Here is a 16291-nt window from a genome sequence, read left to right as displayed (position 1 = left end):
TCACCTGGAAAGTAATTTCTTATTGAATATTAATATGAAACAAATTTCTTGTGAAACTTCTAGTGAAGTGTTTTCCATGGAATTTCATTTAAAAACTCATTCAATATCTCACAATAAAAAAATGATTCTCTTGTGAAACTTTTTGGCAAAGTGCATTCTGTAAGATTTAAATTGAAAATTCATTCACTCGTTCACTCTGGGTAAAAGCCATTCTCTTTTTAATTTGCAGGGAAGTTTTCCACACAATCTGACTTGAAAACACATTAACTAGTTCACACTCATATTCTTGCACTATCTGTGGGAAAGGATTTTCACAATCAACCAAATTGAAAATGAATTTCTTAGTTCACACTGATGAGAAACAATTCTCTTGTGACACTTGTGGCAAAGCTTTTTCAAGGCAGTCTGATTTAAAAACACATTCACTAATTCACAGTGGGAAGAAACCCTTCTCTTGTGAAACTTGTAGTAAAGCATTTTTCACACAAACTGTCTTGAAAAGACATTCGCTAGTTCATGCTGGAATTAAACCATTCTCTTGTGAAACTTGTACTAAAGCCTTTTACACACAATTTCACTTGAAAAGACATTCAAGAGTTCACGCTCAGGAGAAACTACTTTCTTGCATTATCTGTGGAAAAGCATTTGCACCATCAAGCAATTTGAAAGTCCATTTCTTAGTTCACACATACATGAGAAGTCTTCTCTTGTGGTAAAGCATTTTGCAGACAATTTCACTTGAAAAGACATTCACTAATTATTCACACTGGCATGAAACCATTCATTTGTGAATCATGTAGCAAAACATTTTCCACACGATTTGAGTTGAAAATACATTCACTAGTTCATACTGGGATGAAACCATTCTGTTGTAAAACTTGTGGCAAAGTGTTTTCTAGACTAAGTTGAAATCACATTACCTAGTTCACACTCGGCAGAAACCATTCTCTTGTGACACTTGCGGCAAAGCTTTTTCAAGGCAGTCTAAATTACAAACACATTCACTAACACACACTGGAAAGAAGCCATTGTCTTGTAAAACTTGTGGCAAAGCCTTTTCCAGAAGATTTCAATTGAATAAACATTCTCTAGTTCACACTGGGATGAAACTATTCTCTTATGAAACTTGTAACAATGTATTTTCCAGACGATTTCTCTTGAAAAGACATTCACAAATTCATACTGGGATAAAACCATTCTGTTGTGAGACTTGTGGCAAACTATTTTCTGCACTATCTGACTTCAAATCTCATTTCCTAGTTCACACTCAGCAGAAACCATTTTCTTGTGAAATATGTGGTAAAGCATTTTCACGTAGAGGTAACTTAAAGCAACATTACTTAGTTCATACTCAAGAAAAACCATTCTCTTGTGAAAGATGTGGTAAAGAATTTTCCCACTCAGGAAATTTGAAAAAACATTTGGTAATTCACTTTTAGATGAGATAATTTTCTTGTGAAACTTTGCATTAGAAGATTTAGGATGTTATAGATTTGAAAATATAATTGAGCAAGTAGCTGAACTCTTTATGGTATATTGCACTATTTATAAAGATTATTTAGAAAATTTATGCCATAATGCAAAGGATGCTGTAGTATGGATATGAAGACAGTAATTCAGCTATATAAGGAAATAAGCTAGGTCTGATGATGAAACATTAGTGGGGAGAGAGGGGGGCAAGTGACTAAGTACTGAAATGTTGAGTACATGAAGAAGATGACTAGTTTGAATAGTCATTTTTTCCTAATTAGCTTTTAACTATTTGCAGTGACAGGCTAAAAATTCTGTTTTGTACAAAATGGATAAGAATTTTCCTTATGAGTTTATCTGAAAAGGCATTTATTAGTTCACTATAAACTGAAATTTGTGAAAGTTTTCTTAGTCAGTTGTTGACAGAATACATTCATTTTATTTCATAGTAAAATGGAAGAAAAACTTTAAGAACAAGAGCCAAGGCATGTTTGATATTTAAAAGCAATTATTTTCATATAAAATGCAAAAAAATTATCTATTTTCAATAGTATCTTTCTAAGTGCAGTGGTATCTCGTTAGTCTGAACCCTCCAGTAATCCAAACTGCGGTTGGAAAGGAAAAAAGTTTTCTTTATTACGTGATATTATTTTGTGTACTGTTATTTTGCTTCCAAGATCATAAAGATCTGCTTTTAAATGGAATTTCCCAAAATTATGACGTTACCAACTCAATAAAAAATATTAATTTCAAGGATGTAGCATTCTCAGTTGCTGCTGTTTGGGAAGCCTCGAACTTGAAGCAATTCGAATGTCATGGAAAAGACTCTGGCCTTCTAGAATTTATCACGATAACTACGATGATATACAAAAAGAAGAAATTAAAAACGTGCATAATTTAGCTAAATTATTATTAAGCTAAATAATTTAGCTAAAAAAAAATATAAATCCAGATGTTGATATTTCACAAACAGATGTTAAGGAATGGATTACAGGTAGAACCGAAAATGAATTCGAAATCAAATCAGATGCTGAAATTATAAATATGACAATACAGAATGAATTAGAAGACGCTGATGATGACGATAAAGAATTCGAAGAAAAAAAATTAAAACATGGAGAGGCAGTTGACAGTTTAATATGTATATAGAATGGGCTAAGCAGAATGATGTGCCATTCCACAAAATTTTATCGCTAATGCAGCTCTGAGAAGAAGCATTCAAAAAATGTTTAGCTTCTAGGAAGCAAAAGAAAATCAGTGACTTTTTTTACAGAGAAATAAAAAGAAAACTTTTGTGTGTTTTTTTGCAAAACTTTTTGTGTTGTGTGCAAGAAAGTGATATTTTTTTCGCAAATTAATTTATGTACTGAACTATGCAATTTTATTATATCAAAATCCTCAACAATAGAAATATGCAAACTAAATGTTTTACTAAAATAAACTTGTATTATTTTTTAAGTTTTACATTACAGTACAGTAGCTTTTTTTGTCAGTTACTTCATTTATTTAGAATGAAATTGATGTACCATTAGAATCTTATTATTTTTGTCTTAAACGCTAGTTATTGTTGTCTCTTGTGGGAAAATTCACTAATCCGAACAATCATGGTTTTTATTTGTTCGGATTAGTGAGATAGTACTACACAAAGAATTTAAAAATCTGAAGCATTCATCTGAGTGTTGTTATTGCTCACAGATTGTTTTACAAGAGTTAATTTGTTATTGATTGTAGTACTCTCAAGCTTGTTTTAGGTAGCTTTTGGCTCATTCTTCACTGTATAAGATATTCAGTGAAATAAATCCCATCTGTTATGTGTGGTTATTTTATATTATTGTAAGAATATTACTAAATATTAATTTTAGAATAATCGAGGAAGTTATAATTTTATGTATTAATATAGTGCCTTTTATGGTTATGGCATTGGGTATGGCATACTTTTTAAGTGTACTTGTTTAATTAATACTACTCCATGTGATTATTAAATAACATTGTTTTTAGGTATTTGCCCGGTCATTTATTTTTTAGAATTAATTACAAATTAACTCCAAAGATAATAAGCCAAAAGGTTATTTTACCGGCGAATTTTTTAATTAAGAGGGAGATGTTAAATCCCATTTATTTTTTAGCCGGGTACGAAACTCTGGTCAAAATCCATCGATATCCGTAGAGTTTCAATGCCGAAAAAACTATCGGCAGAACCAAGTGTAAATGATCACTTGGATAGTACAACACCATGGCAACTCCATGCAAAGGTGGAGCAAGATCACTCACTAACTTTAATATTCTTTCATAATGTAAAACCCATCTCCTAAGAGATGTAAATATATTGTTTTACATTATGAGAATAGGTCACTACCCAGACCGGTTTCAACCTTTTTTGAGGTCTCATCAGTGAGTACCCGGCTATAAAGTAAAATGGGATTTAACATCTCCCTTTTAATTAACAAATTCGCTGATAAAATAGCCTTTTGGCTTATTATCTTTGCAGTTTACAATATTTAACAATATATAGTACACCACTTCGGCAATTCGATAGTAGAGGTATGCAAGTTTCTGTTCACTTAAAACCTTAATATTCCAGGTCTCCCTACTCACTGTTAATTTAAAAATTAACTCATTAAAGAATAGTATCACAGTTTGCAATAAATATCTCAAGGCAAGTTATGCAACATGCAGCAATCATAATGATGCACATTGTATCTCTTTTAATTATTTAACATCATAACTATTTATTGATGATTACTCCATTCAGTTATAATGATGTACATGTTCCACTCACAACAGTTATGTTATCCATGATGTAATTCAGATATTTCCCTTCTGAATACAAAATTGAACATTCTATGAAATCTAATAAAGAATTCCTTATTTGACATAAACGAATATCGTGTAAATTGTTATACTGAATTAATTTCAGCAAACAAGAGCAGTTTGTTTTAAAGTTAACAGGAAAAGTTTCAAAAAAGACATGAAGAAATAAAACATTACTGTTAACTGACAGAAGAAAACTAGTTAAAACTAATTCTGCAATCCTGTAGTTTTAGTTCATTGCACAATGAACATTGTAGAAACCCTTATTTAAAAACCAAACATGGTTTATTAGCCATTTTGTGTCACCCTAAGTTAGGATATTGTTCTCCCTGATGTGAAAACCGAGTCCTTTTTCATCAGAAGTCTGCACTGAATGCAATTAATTGAATCGTCAAAAATGCAATTAATCGAAAAAACAATTCGCCAAAAATTTTTCAATGAATTCTTTCATAAATAATCGAAAAGTTATTTTTCTTGCAAACTACTGTTTAAAAGTGTTCAGTAACAATACCAAATGTCACTCAAGATACAGACGACATATGGAACTGGTCATTGAAACGTAATAATTTTGTCGCACTTCAGAACATTTTATGTAAGTATACATACTGCTTCCTTGTGCAAATAGTGATTTATCTGTAGAGAACAAATTTCATTCTTCCAATAACACTAGTCAGACTGAAATGAAAAATTCAGTGCAGAATTGCTAACATTTCGAAACTTAGGAAAATGTAATAAAAGTAACTATTTGGAACTAAAACTAAACTGTGCAGCAGTTTCTTGTACCATCAACTTCTGCAAATTCCACTAAATGAGAGAGTTACTGTAATACTTAATATCAAAGCATTGTTTCTTTGCAGCCCTGAATGTAGCTGAACTGAAAACTGGAATGGTTTGACAATTTTTTTGTAAAAGTTTCCATGTTGGACCTGCATAATTTATGTTAGTCCTCTTCAACTGAAGGTTAGTTAGCAGGCCTAATACATAGGTGGCTGGGAATTTCGTCTATCAAATAGGCAAATCAATCCCCCCACGCACATATACAGAGGCATGAAAGTTATCATCCAACAAAAACAATAAAACTCCCATTTGTTCAATGATTATTCTCAACTAAAGTAGCATTGCTATCTCACCAATCATTTGGTTCACGAGGATGAGGTGAAGAGCATTAATCATTATTACTACTAATACACCTACTTTAATAATATCATTAATTTTAATTAATCCTTTGATGTAAAGGATTTTTAAAAGGATAATAAAAATATATATATTAATTCAGAGTAAAAATATTGGAAATCTTGAAGAAAAATCATCAAAGAAGATTTTTCAATCATGTTTCATTTATTTACTGAATGACAAGTGTCATAGCCCTTATCTCATAAAGGTCCTTGTTGGCAAGTAATTACAGTTCATAAAGGGTGGATTAAGGTAAGAATACTCATGAGTATACACAAGGGTACATTTCTGGGATTTTGGGAGGTGAATGATGCAGTTTGTTTAGAAAAAAAAGAAATTAAAATGTTCTCTTGAAAAAAAAAGTACGATGAATAAAAAAATAAGAAAAAAACTTTTGATGCTTTTCGAAGCCTGCCACCTATTGTTATATTTAGAAGAGCAGTGGTCGGAAATTGCATTCGAACTTTGGAAGGGTGCCAATGTTCGGCAGATGACAAAACACAGTGATAAAGGAAAATGGGATTGTGTTGAGTTGTTTTGAATTAAGGCCAAAGCAACTTGCCTGAAATCACTGCGTGTTTTTCAGCAAGAAAAGCCAATGTTTTGGGGAAGAAAAAACCTTCTACCGTATTATGAAACAGGCTAACTCACCTTCAGTTGTGAGACGCCCTGAAAACGGCTCAACAGCCTACATAAAAGTGGAACGCTGAAGTCCTTTTTCAGCAGTTTCATTAAACGAGGTGTCATATTTTTCCTTCTCACTTTCTGCAGTTTTCTAGAAAATAAGTTTCGAATGGAGTTTTTGTTGTGAAATGGTGTTTAAGTATTATATATAAATGAGGCAAATGAAAGATTCATTGTTAATACGTAAAAAAAATTGGGAAATGTAATGGAAGAAAATCATGAGTTAGAAAACTTTTCCGAGAAAACATTGTCCATTCCATCAAACATTTAACTTAAGAAACCTTAATATTAGATTACTTTACTGTTTCCATGCAGTGGCGCACCCAGAGGGGTGCTCTAGTCCAGTGCTTCCCAAACTTATGGATGCCAAGGCCCCGTTTGGAAAAATTTAAATATTTCACGGCTCCATCCATCGAAAAAAAAAATCGTAATCCAGGCTAGGCATATATTATTATAATATTTATTGTATTTATATTCAAGGTTTTGATTTGTAATCTTTTTCGTGTTTCTTTTCAATATCTCTGAAACGAAACTTATATGAATAAGCATATATTTACTAATATTCATTGATCGCCGAAATACGCAAGAAGCAAAATTTATTAATCAACCCAATGTGTGATTTTTTTCCATTAAAATACAAAAAAAAAATAAATAATAAAAATTAAATACGTTTCTTTTAAGATTAAAAAAAAAAACTACTTAGTCTTAAAAGATTTTAAATTTGTTTTCATTATTTCACGGCCCCCCTCAACAAATCTTGCGGCCCACAGTTTGGGAAGCGTTGCTCTAGCCCTCTCCAAAGAAAAAGAAAAAACAACACTACAAAATTTTCCAAAAATCTTTTCTAATTAAAATTCCTTTTTTTAATTTTATTTATTTAGTGTCTTGTCTTTTATTTCTACACTACTTATGAATTAGCGATCATTGCAGATGTTCAATCACAGGTCGTATGCGATGCGTAGTGTGTATTCTCAAATTGTCTACTTAATTCGCCCCCCCCCTCCATCCAAGATTAAATCCTGATTATGCTACTGTTTTGAAATCTGTGTGCTTCTAACACTTTCGGCCAATTGTATGTAAAGATTCGTTTTTCGCACTGGATTTACTTCACTACCACCTCCCCTGGTTCGCCTCGCATAAACAATGTTGATATCTTGTATAGTACGCCCGCACTTCTGCGCATATATCAAAAGAAGGGGATTCAATTCCGATAATAGGGTAATCAATCCGTATTGTGGGATGAGTGTTTATTATTACACGTCGGAAAGTGAATTGCACTCTTTTATGATCACTAGTTTTTAAAGTGGTAACTATTTTGCTTGCATAACAGTTGAAAAAATTTACGTATAAAGCACGTGATTTCGGGTGTTGGCGACCAACTGGTACATCTTTTATTTCTTTCTCCTTTTCAATATGAATTAACTTTTCTTGGTAGTCTGCCAACGACAGCTCTCCATTCTGCGGCGGACTATACACACACGTACACACACACCTGCTTCTAATTCATTTCTGAGCTGTAACCGCCCTTGAAAGAAATGAACAACGTGCTCTGCCCTCTGATTTTACATACCTCCTAGCGGGAGATAAAAGGTCTATTCCCATTCCTGTAGCATAATGTTTTATTGTGTGTTATGCTGTTTACTTCTAAGGTCATAACAGGTATACGTGTCGCTCAGACCAAATTTAAAGTTGTTTTATTAAATACTCCCGATAACGTCAGCTGAATCATTTATGATTCAGCTGACGTTATCGGGAGCTGTTCACAGTGAAAAGCACCCCTTTCTCCTGGCTGCCTGTCCTATCTAACATTGCTCCACCAAACATAGGGAGAAGACGAGCCTTGATTAAATAATTTAATAAAGCAATGGGCAACCCACTCCTGCCCCTGCATCAGACTCTCATATACCCAGCTAGTCTTTGCCTAAAATCTAGAAAGCCTTTCTGGTCCATGGACGAACTCTCTTCAGCTGTTCTGCCATCAACACGTGACATGTGGAGAGGATACTGGTCCAACAAACGGCTTCCTTGTAGAAGATCTCTGTGCTCTGCAGCCTGGTGTTGCTCTTCCTAGGAAGATTTGGTCATCATTCAACTGAATCAGAACTACCCAGGGCAGATGTGGCTACCTACTACATAAATGGGGGCTGTTAGACCACCCTTATTGTGATTGTTCTCTTGTAGCTCAGATGATTACTTATATTATGAACGACTCCCCAGGGCGCCAATTTCATAGTGGTGGTCTACAGGACATCCACAAGGTGACAGATAAGGCCTTGGATTGGCTTTCCAGACTGGACATTGACCTTTAGCTGTTCTGTATTCCTTTTGCCATAAAAATATATATTTGCATTATCAGCAAATAGCTGGATGTTACTTGTCAAATCCTTCCAAATGTCATTAATGTACAAAGAGAATAACAGTGAACCAAGCACTGATTCTTGTGGTAAACCACTTATTATTAATAATCGTACTGGTTTTGGACAGTACTACCCTTATATCACACCCAGACAGCTCGTCCAAACGAGATGCAGGTCAAAACTTTTTCAAGTGTTTTACCCTATGGGGGTTCTAATTATCATTATAGTCATTGGTGCCAACACCATGTCACCAGTGTGCCCTGTAGGGCCCTCAAGGAAAGAACTTTTATATCCTTTTGCATAAGTCCAAGCTGTTTTAAGTCCTTATAGCTATCTGCACTCTATACGCCATGTAAAGAGATGGTGGCACTGCTAAACCTCGGAGTTGCCCTATGCTCCGCCAGTATCTTACTAACCTGATCTTGGTTATTGTTATAATAGTTTACTTTATTATTATAGCTATAGGCTAGTGGGCGCCCTGTTCCCACCACCTGGGCATCAACTGCCCAAACATCACTATCCCTTTTAATCACTAAGTTTGGCTTACGCAAACCCTCGGAGGTCCTATAATGTGGTTCCACCGCGGTGTCCCAACCTTTGTTCTTAAAGTGGTTGTTCAGAATGGAGACCACGGTGTCACGCCTTTGCAGGCGGACCGCATTGGTGCAGAAGCAACACTGGGCTATATGAGACAATGTCTCACTGCAGTGGCAGCCAGCCCTACAGTTCGAATCGTCACTACCCCATCGAGCTTTGCGGGCTCGAGTGGCAGGGCATTGATCCTCGTCCTGATAAGGTCAATATACTCGCACCCAGGGAGGAGTCTGGTGCCATCCCTTACCCAGTCATGCTGGGGAGGCACCAGATATGACTCTTAAAGAAGCACCATCTACAGAACAGTGCAGCCTCCGCTACAATGGCAGCCACCTCCTACAAATCTGTCCCCAAACCTGGTCTTCTGCCTGAAGACATGAACTTGATCAGAGAAAAAAACATGACAAAACAGTTCTTAACAGACAAAATGGGGCAGTTAGAGATGCACTCAAAGCTTACAGAGATCATCTATGGGAAGAAAAGTTAGCTTCTATTTCACCTACTGATCACTCTCTGTGAACCACTGAGGAATATCAGAAACAAATACAGATCCCTTCCCCCTATACTTTCTGACCAGGACCTTGTTCACACAGACGTAGAAAAGGCAGAAGCCACAGCAAAAAAAAAAATTTAAAAATGCAGTGCAAACCTTCACATGAAAACTTAGACTTTAATCACTTGTATAAAATTCACAGACAGGTCAAACACTCATTAAAACTCCCTGATACCGGTGCTGACCAATTACACCCACATCACCTGCTGAAATATATATGTATCATAAAAAATGTAAAGAACAAAAAATCTCCAGGTCCAGATGGCATCACAAATATAGTGATCAATCTTCTGTCCCAAAAAGCTGTGGTGCACCTGACCATAATAATAAATGCAATCTTAAGATGTGACTATTTTCCTCCCACTTGGAAACTGGCTGATGTAATCCCAATGCATATGCCAGGCAAGGATCCACACCTGCCTCAAAATTATCATCCTATTAATCTCATATCCTATTTGGATAAGGTGTAGAGAAAGTCATCCTCTCACGATTTCAAGCTTCAGTAAATGAACTAAACATCCTTCCTAAAGAACAATTTGGTTTTAGGCAACGCCGTAGTACTACCTAACAAATCCTCAGAATAGTTAAATATATTACCACCAGCTACAATTGGCATCAATACACTGGAGCTGTTTTTTTTTTTTATTTATCCAAAGCATTTGACAAGTTATGACACTTCGGATTGCTACATAAACTTTTCTCAGCCGGTATCTCACTGAAAATGGTACATCTAGTTAGATATATCTACAAAATAGAAGCATGCAAGTCAAGATAAATGGTACTACCTCATCCCGGCGCCATATCTTGACTGGAGTACCGCAGGGATCCCTACTGGCTCCATTACTGTTCTCTCTATATATATGTCAGACTTTCCGCACAACCCAATGTCATCCATCATGGCGCTATATGCAGATAATACATCATTAATAGCAAATTCTCTTTGGCCACACTTCATTACTAAAAAGCTTCAAGAAAACCTTCTAAAGTTAGAGAAATGGTTCTCCAAATGGAGACTACAAGTAAATCCCCAAAAGAGCTCAGATATTCTCTTCACGAAAAGATCGATATCTCCTGCAGGAGACGTCTTACTATTCAGTGCTAAAATTTCCTGGCAGACGAAAACAAAATACCTCGGTGTCGTGCTCGACAAAAAATTTAACTTCTAACCAGCAGATCAAGACTGTGTGCAAAGGCATCAAAAGCCATCGCCCAGATCTACCCCCTAATTAACAGGAATTGCAGTTCGAGAATTTTAGTATTGGAGGTATGGTTCCAGGCTGGAGAAGCATAAGTGACTATGGGACGAATCATCAGCTGGTATAAAATCAAATTGCTTTTATACCAGTGCTTACGAATTATTCTAAACGCTCCATGGTTCGTCAGAACCAATAAACTTCATCGAGATACAAATATTCCTTATAATCTTCTCTTTACTACAATCTCTAGCAACAAGGTTTTTCCTAAAAACGTCCATTCACCCGAACGATCTATTTCAGCAAGCTGTAGCCTACGAGGCAACGGATATATTTAAACATATTAATACCAAAAGCCATTTTTACTTCTTGTAGTGATACATAATGTCCATGCCCATTCAGGGCGAGCAAACTGTCACAAAATGTTTCCTCACTGTTGCCGTAACAGAGAGTGGGGAATATGAAAAGCATCTTGCTTCACCCCTAAAGCCATTAAGGTCAATTGTCAATAGTCAACAGTGCAGCAGAGATGCCCATCTCTTGTGTTTTGCGGGTACTGATTCAATAAAGGTACCTTGATAATGGGACCAGCCATTAGCCCACCTAAAGTCTTCTTGTATTAATGGGCTGTAGGAAGCCTCTCTGTAGATAGGGGAAGAAGATAGTTCTAATTTCGATTCTGGACAACCGTAGTCTTGGGACCAACAATCTAAGTGATAGAACCCCGAGCCCACCTTCCTTCGCCCTTGCGTGGAAATATATGAAATAGTGGTGTCAGGCGGCAGTCGGAGCCATGATCTCACGGCTGAATGGATAGCCCTGTCCATTCAGGACAGCACCGAGCTATATGTCTTACCAACCACCAACTTGTGGTAAAAGTGAGGTAGGAGATAGTGGGAAAGGAGAAACAGTCTTTGCTGTGGCTTGAGAGGAGCTTTCCTCAAAGAAGCGATCCCAGCTTCTAGGATAGAAGTGACAGAAGACCTTCCCTTTGGGGTGAACATGATACCGAAGTATCTCCACTGTTCCAGGATGGTCAAAGCATGCAATGGCCTCTGTTGCAGGGAAAACTCCATAGTCTCGACCTTAAGCTTCTTGTCACAACCAGAAGGAACATGAGCTAAAGAGCAGGACTTCTCTACATTAATAGAAAGCCCTAGAATAGAGAAAAAGTCAACTGCCTGGTCAAGGAATTCCTGCAACTGTACCTTAGTAGAGGCTACGAGAATAGATCGTACGCAAACGCCATAGCATTAAAGGAAGAAGCATCAAGAGAGTAGCCTGCATGGCTAGGAAGAGAGTGAAACGTCATAGAGTGAAACTAATCTATGACGCAGTTTAAAGAAAAGGGGAGAAAGAGGATCACCCTGGCGAACACCCCGCACTGCGGGAATAGAAGTCGCATGGCACCCTGTAGTGATAGTGATGGAGCTACCCAAGTATAGCTCCATAACATAGGAAAGAAAGGGTTCTGGACATCCAGCAATAGATAGCACTCGAAGGAGAGCAGGAAGGGAGACGCTGTCAAAAGCCTTTTGAAGGTCCAGCGATGCCATATATACAGGCTTAAGGCGGCGTCGGGAATCAGAGAGAAGAGAAGAAAGAAGATATATATTCTCAGCACAGCCTGCTGAAGTCATTTGACTAAGATTTTATGATATAGTCTAAATATCACAGGGAGATGGTAATAGGTCTAAAGTCTGATGCACGGCTTGAAGGTTCTTTCTTCAGAATGAAGATAGTTTTTGAAGCACGTAGGTATAGTGGTATTGCTCTACTAGAAAGGAGAATGTCCAATAAGTCTTGAAGAATCTTCAACCGCACCTTCCGAAGCCTAGCCACAGGAAAGCCATTAGGTCCTGAGGTGGACAAATTAGATGGAAGAGGTGCTTTGATCTCCTGGATGGACACAAGCTGGTATATTTGAAGGCAGGAATTGACCTCAATATCTTAGGTTGGTTATCATCAGGGAAGTGTGGAGGCGGAGCAGAAAAGACTGCACTCCAGAATTTAACAAACCATCATGTAAGTGTGCTAAGTTGCAGGGGAAGCACTGTCAAGGATGATCTTGGCACATTTCCCTCTATTCTTTTTATAGAGGGTCTGCATAGCTGCACATGCCCGCTTCCTATTTGACAAAGTCATCATAGAATGAGATGCAGGCTGATGTTGATGAGGCATCAAGTGTTTGGAGAATTCAGCACGGAGATAGTCATTTAACTGATCTGTGATATCCATGCACAGAAGGTGAGTCTGGATGAGAGATTTAAGAATTTGATAGTTATATTCCAGAAGAGGAGGATCATCTAGAGGAGATGATATCAGTCTGAGAATCAAAGTGCCTTCTTCAACAACAGGATGGTAGCTGGAAGATGGAATGGCTGGGACAAGAGATATGGAGATATTACCTGTCCCTACCTGTGGCAGATGGGCTGTCAATTCTTCAACTAAGGCTTTGTAACTGGCCTTCCGTGTATGACACTTAATGTCATCCAAAGATCTTAATGGGAAAACCTTAAATCAACCCTCATTGATGTTCTTTATCCCTCGAGCCGTCAACTCGATCTCACGAGCAGCGAGGATCTTTTATTCTTCGGCAGTCCAACGTGATTTGATGCACTCAGTTCTTATTGCAGCGTTGGCTTCGGCTGGATGTTTTGAGGTGCGATATCCAAGGCAGACTGCAGTGGATAATGCATGATCGCAGACCTGATACAGGAAGTGTCTAAGATTTGGAACACCTTGACCCAGAACAAGCAAAACCTTAAACCTTGAAGACTTAGATCACCCACATACCACTTTTTGATATCTCTCAGTCAGCCATCCTTTTATCCATGCTAATACTGTTTAACTCAAACACATTTTCTCCAATTTATCGCAAAAGTCTACCATGTTGTATTCTGTAAAAAAGCATTAGCAAAATTTAAAAGTATCATCGTGTATCAATTCCCCTTGTCTAGTTCAATGGTAACATTATCATAGAATGTGAGCAAGTTGGTAAAACATGGCCTTCTCTTAGTAAACCCATGTTGTTCATTGCAAAGTTGAGATTCACTGTTAAACCATTTCTGAATGCGAGCCATAATCAATTTTTCCAAAATCTTCACCACCACTTCTGAGATACTAATTGGTCAATAGTTGGATACATGGGGCTTTGCTCCACCCTTGTGCAATGGAATTACCATACATTCCTTCCATTCTTGCAGAGTCTTCTCTGTTCTGAGACTCATATTAAACATCGTGATCAAAGGAATGGCCAGTTCAGCTGAACACTGTTTTAGCACAAGTTCTGATATTGAATCAGTTCCTATTGCTGAATTCTTATGCATTTTTTTCAACATCTCTAATACTTCGGCCTCACACACCTGCGTTTCTTCATCTAGTGAACAGACAACAGTGATCTTAATGTTTCATTCACCAGGTTGATAGCTTTTAACAAAATGGGCATTCATGAACTGAACAACCTCTTCTGCATCTGTAACCCTCACGCCGTCTGGATTTGGAAGAGTTATCTTTTCATATTCATTCATTCTTTTACTTTCAGCATAAAGATAGAATTCTTGTGGGTTGTCTTTCACGAACAGCCAGTTTCTTTTCATATTCAGACTTTGCTTAACGTACAACAGTTGTGACTATTCTAGCCTGCTGCTTATAGCGTTCATAACAGACGTCATCCTTATGCAAATGACATTCCTTCCACAACGTCTTTTCTTTCGATGGATATTATGTATCGTATTATTGCGTGAAATATATACGGAATCTCAGTGAACAAAGGAAAAACTCTTAGAATAACAGTTGAAGAAAAGAGCCTGAAGAGATGGCGAACATCATGTACTTTTGATTATACCAGGCACATGCCCTTCTCCATCTCTTCAGGCCGTTTCCGTCTCGACTCATCAACTGTATACTTCTCCTTTGATGCAGAAACCCAAATATTATGAAATCCGTGATTCCTAAGCTGCTTCAGAGTGTCCTGACTTTTTTACAACAGTGCAATATATCATACTGTAGGGTGATGTTTTCAGTATATTATTCATACATCATTATACCCAAATAGAATTTGACAATACAGATGTCTTGTAGTAAATGTAAGTGTAAATATATGTTCCTAAATGTAAAAATATGTAACTCTACATAAATAAGAAAAATATTTTCTGAGAATTTCTTTGTTGTTTAAAAGAAAATATCAAGAATGAGATTTTTCCCAATGCACTGAATTAAAAAGAAAAAAAAAATCAAATATTTTGCAGTAAAATACGATTAAATCTTTTAAAACTTAATCTATGTCATTTGTGACAGATTTCTTAACGTTTTTAAGCTGTATTCCCAGGGGCGTAAGGAAACTTTGGCATTGTGTCAGTTGCCAAGGCCACCAGTGGCAAGATTAACAAGTATTGCAACTTTCAAATTATAAAAGGTCATAGTTATGAATTTGCCTGCAGAGGTAAAAGTCTAGCTAGGCTATTGAGTGTTTCATACACTCAGTATGAAATATTGCGCTATTGAAATGATTCATTCAAAATGAGTGGTAATCTCGGCTATTAATGATTGAAGAGAATGGCAGGTGGGGATAGTGGTTAATAGTTTGCTAAATTCAACTATCAAACAGCATGATAGGTTTCAAAAGCTTAATCAGCTATATGCAGATGTGACCAATAGTAATAAACATTTATTATATTATACAGACAGATTACGAGAATACGATCTTCGGTAACTCCGATGCCGAAGATCATATTCTCTCAGCTTGCACTACTTAAACGAACACGACCCCTGCCCAAGCGTCCCTATATTCTCAATTTATTAGTTCACTTTATAAGATTTCACTGGCTTGACAGCTGTTACGAACTAGTTGCTTCTACTAGGAGACTGCTGTATGAATAAAGGGTCTTATCCAAATACTAGGCTATGCCCACCCCACACCCGATCACTCTAAACTCACCAAGTGACCTGAACAATCATTTCTCTCACTACTCAGCGGTGGTTCTACTCAGTTACAGGCTTACCCCACCATTGAGCCTGTCACCGAGTAGAACACAATCTGAATTAAATGATCCTTCGCGTCACTCATTGTTGAGTAATCCCAGAGGCAGTGGTGTAGCTAGAGCTTTTGCCGCTCGGGGCGATTTCTGAGTTTGCCGCCCCTCTCAATACACACCAAAATACTACAAAAAGTCAAAACGACGTATAGGAAATAAATTAAAACACTATGTTTATTTTTGAAGTAAAACTTTAATTTCAACATTCTAAAATGTTTTTTTTTTTTTTTTTGCATTTTTGTTAGCAAAATCGTCGATGACATTGGTGAAGTTTATTTCATAATAATGTAGGTAATTCTTAATCAATTTTATTTAGAAAAACTCCTCTCAAAACTAGCAACACTTACAGCAATTGTAAGGAAAGTTCGCAGTAGTATTACCATATTTGGAAATGAGTTCTCGAGACTGTATTTTAGAATT

This window comes from Typopeltis vanoorti, chromosome 15 (assembly GCF_054136105.1).
Source record: "Typopeltis vanoorti isolate ZY-2024b chromosome 15, IOZ_Tvanoo_1.0, whole genome shotgun sequence".
Classification (NCBI taxonomy): domain Eukaryota; kingdom Metazoa; phylum Arthropoda; class Arachnida; order Uropygi; family Thelyphonidae; genus Typopeltis; species Typopeltis vanoorti.
Note: the sequence above shows the minus strand (reverse complement) of the source record.